The sequence below is a fragment of the Cryptomeria japonica genome, unplaced genomic scaffold (assembly GCF_030272615.1).
Source record: "Cryptomeria japonica unplaced genomic scaffold, Sugi_1.0 HiC_scaffold_546, whole genome shotgun sequence".
NCBI lineage: Eukaryota > Viridiplantae > Streptophyta > Pinopsida > Cupressales > Cupressaceae > Cryptomeria > Cryptomeria japonica.
In genome coordinates, this window is record NW_026729357.1 from 7501 (window position 1) to 11316 (window position 3816).

Consider the following 3816-nt stretch of genomic DNA (forward strand, 5'->3'; position numbering starts at 1 on the left):
GCTCCAAGGTGCGGCGTGCACGAAGTCGGACCCCGGTTTGCCCCGGGTGCGCACCTCGCGTGCACCTTGGTGCGCACACCTTGGCTGGGTTGCGCGCCCTGGTGGGCACCATGGTGCGCACCAAGGAGCGCTCCGAAGTGTGCTCCAAGGTGCGGCGTGCACGAAGTCGGAGCCCGGTTTGCCCCGGGTGCGCACCTCGCGTGCACCTTCGCCGCGGTGGGCACCATGGCGTGCACGAAGTCGGAGCCCGGTTTGCCCCGGGTGCGCACCTCGCGTGCACCTTCGCCGGGGTGGGCACCTTGGTGTGCAGACCTTGGCTGGGTTGCGCGCCCTGGTGGGCACCATGGTGCGCACCAAGGAGCGCTCCGAAGTGTGCTCCAAGGTGCGGCCTGCACGAAGTCGGAGCCCGGTTTGCCCCGGGTGTGCACCTCGGGTGGGCACCTTGGTGCGCATGCCTTGCCTGGGCTGCGCACCAGGGCGGGCTCAAGATGGCACCCGCGTTCCTTTTCACTATCTTTCAAAACGGAAATTTTAAAATCTCATTTTTTTTTGCCTTTTTCTGGAAATTAGTGAAGGCAGCGCATCAAAGGTGCGCACCTCGCTGCCCACCACGGTGCGCAACGCCGGTGGGCACCCGGGAGTGCTTCGAAGTGTGCTCCAAGGTGCTGCGTGCACGTTGTCGGAGCCCGGTTTGCCCCGGGTGCGCACCTCGCGTGCACCTTCGTCGGGGTGGGCACCTTGGCTGGGTTTGCCCCGGCTGCGCTCCGAAGCGGGGTTATTGGAGCGCCGCCTCTTTTTTTGTCGGAGCGTTTGGTGGGGTTTCTCGCATTGGCTCTTCCGAGGCCCGGTTGCCACCCTGGCGCGCACGAAGTCGGAAGTAGGGTTAATTGCCCGGGTGCGCACCTTTGCCAGGGTGGGCACCTTACCTGGGCTGCGCACCAGGGCGGGCTCAAGATGGCACGCGCGTTCCGTTTTTTTCACTATCTTTCAAAACGGAAATTTTAAAATCTCCTTTTTTTTTTGCCTTTTCTGGAAATTAGTGAAGGCAGCGCATCAAAGGTGCGCACCTCGCTGCCCACCTTGGTGTGCTCTGAGGTGCGCACCCGGGAGCGCTACGAAGTGTGCTCCAAGGTGCGGCGTGCACGTTGTCGGAGCCCGGTTTGCCCCGGGTGCGCACCTCGCCTGCACCTTGGCCGGGGTGGGCACCTTGGCTGGGTTTGCCCAGGGTGCGCTCCGAAGCGGGGTTACTGGAGCGCCCCCTCTTTTTTTGTCAGAGCGTTTGGTGGGGTTTCTCGCATTGGCTCTTCCCAGGCCCGGTTGTTGGGTGCGCTCCCACCCTGGCGCGCGCGAAGTTGGAAGTTGGGTTAATTGCCCGGGCGCGCACCTTCGCCAGGGTGGGCACCTTGGTGCGCACACCTTGGCTGGGCTGCGCACCAGGGCGGGCTCAAGATGGCACCAGCATTCCCTTTTTCTCACTATCTTTCAAAACGGAAATTTTAAAATCTCGTTTTTTTTTTGCCTTTTATGGAAATTAGTGAAGGCATCGCATCAAAGGTGCGCACCTCGCTGCCCACCTTGGTGTGCTCCGAGGTGCCCACCACGGTGCGCAACGCCGGTGCGAACCCGGGAGCGCCCCGATGTGTGCTCCAAGGTGCGGCGTGCACGAAGTCGGACCCCGGTTTGCCCCGGGTGCGCACCTCGCGTGCACCTTGGTGCGCACACCTTGGCTGGGTTGCGCGGCCTGGTGGGCACCATGGTGCGCACCAAGGAGCGCTCCGAAGTGTGCTCCAAGGTGCGGCGTGCACGAAGTCGGAGCCCGGTTTGCCCCGGGTACGCACCTCGCGTGCACCTTCGCCGGGGTGGGCACCTCGGCTGGGTTGCGCGCCCTGGTGCGCACCAAGGAGCGCTCCGAAGTGTGCTCCAAGGTGCGGCGTGCACGAAGTCGGAGCCCGGTTTGCCCCGGGTGCGCACCTCGCGTGCACCTTCGGCGGGGTTGCGCGCCCTGGTGGGCACCATGGTGCGCACCAAGGAGCGCTCCGAAGTGTGCTCCAAGGTGCGGCGTGCACGAAGTCGGAGCCCGGTTTGCCCCGGGTGCGCACCTCGCGTGCACCTTCGGCGGGGTTGCGCGCCCTGGTGGGCACCATGGTGCGCACCAAGGAGCGCTCCGAAGTGTGCTCCAAGGTGCGGCGTGCACGAAGTCGGAGCCCGGTTTGCCCCGGGTGCGCACCTCGCGTGCACCTTCGCCGCGGTGGGCACCATGGCGTGCACGAAGTCGGAGCCCGGTTTGCCCCGGGTGCGCACCTCGCGTGCACCTTCGCCGGGGGTGGGCACCTCGGCTGGGTTGCGCGCCCTGGTGCGCACCAAGGAGCGCTCCGAAGTGTGCTCCAAGGTGCGGCGTGCACGAAGTCGGAGCCCGGTTTGCCCCGGGTGCGCACCTCGCGTGCACCTTCGCCAGGGTGGGCACCTCGGTGCGCACACCTTCTCAATGTTTTCTTGCCTTTTCTGGAAATTGGTGAAGGCAGCGCATCAAAGGTGCGCACCTCGGTGTGCTCCGAGGTGCGAACCCGAGAGCGCTCCGAGGTGCCCACGAAGTCGAAAGTCGGGTTAATTGCATTGTTTTCCCCGGGTGCGCTCCGAGGTGCGCAACATCGGCGCGCACCAAGGAGGGCTCCGAAGTGTGCTCCAAGGTGCGCACGATGGCGTGCACCTCTGGTGCGCACGATTCGGAGCTCGGTTTGACCGGGGTGCGCACACCTTGGCTGGGTTGCGCACCTTTTGTGCGCTCCAAGGTGCGCACGAAGTCGGAGCTCGGTTTGCCCCGGGTGCGCACCTTCGCCAGGGTGCGCACCTTGATGCGCACGCCTTGGCTGGGCTGCGCACCTTGGTGGGCGCCATGGTGCGCACCTTTCGTGCGCTCCAAGGTGCGCACGAAGTCGGAGCTCGGTTTGCCCCGGGTGCGCACCTTGGTGGGCGCCATGGTGCACTCCGAGGTGCCCAAGATTGGTGCGCACCAAGGAGCGCTCCGAAGTGCGCTCCAAGGTGCGCGCGAAGTCGAAAGTTGGGTTAATTGTCCGGTTTGCCTCGGGTGCGCACCTTGCGTGCACCTTCGCCAGGGTGGGCGCCTTGGTGCGCACACCTTGGCTGGGCTGCGCACACCTTGGCACCCGCGTTTCCTTCATTTTAAATTTTTTTTTTTTACAATCTCTCAAGTGGGAAATTCTATAATCTCAACTTTTTTTGCCTTTTCAGGAAACTTTTGAATGGAGCGCATCATTGGTGCGCTCCGAAGTGTGCTCCAAAGCTCTCTCCAGCTGCGTGCACCTGCCCCGGCCGCGCACCCGGCCCCGCCCAGCTTCGCTCACCTGTCCCGGGCGTCTGGTGCGGAACCTTAGAGTAAGAAACATCACCGTGCACCTTGGCCAACGTGCGCGACTCGACCGAGCGCGCACTGGCCGAGGTGCACACCGATTTCACCTGGGTGCGCGCGCAGCACCTCGGGCGCACCGGGGTGCGCGCACAACGCCCGGGTTGCACCGTGGCCTGTGTGCTCGGGGCGCCTCGGGTGCGCGCTCGGTGTCGCCCCCGCGCGCGCGGTAGTGCGGGCAGCGCACCCCGGCCCGGCCCGGCCCCGACGAGAACGCAAACGGGCAAAAGGTTTATTCAAATAGCATTGCGATGCCCGGCGAAAAACTAAAAAAGGGTGCAACACCGGGACTTCCCGGGAGGTCACCCATCCCAGTACTACTCCGGCCCAAGCGCGCTTAACTGCGGAGTTCTGATGGGATCCGGTGCACTAACGCTGGTATGATCGCACCC

General features: G+C 64.5%; 1 non-coding gene across 1 annotated transcript; it reads right to left on the minus strand.

The window, feature by feature from the left end:
- Window positions 1–3697: 3697 nt before the first annotated feature.
- On the minus strand, window positions 3698–3816 carry LOC131872270 (5S ribosomal RNA). Its single transcript, XR_009370443.1, has one exon. It is a non-coding gene; the product is annotated as a 5S ribosomal RNA (ribosomal RNA).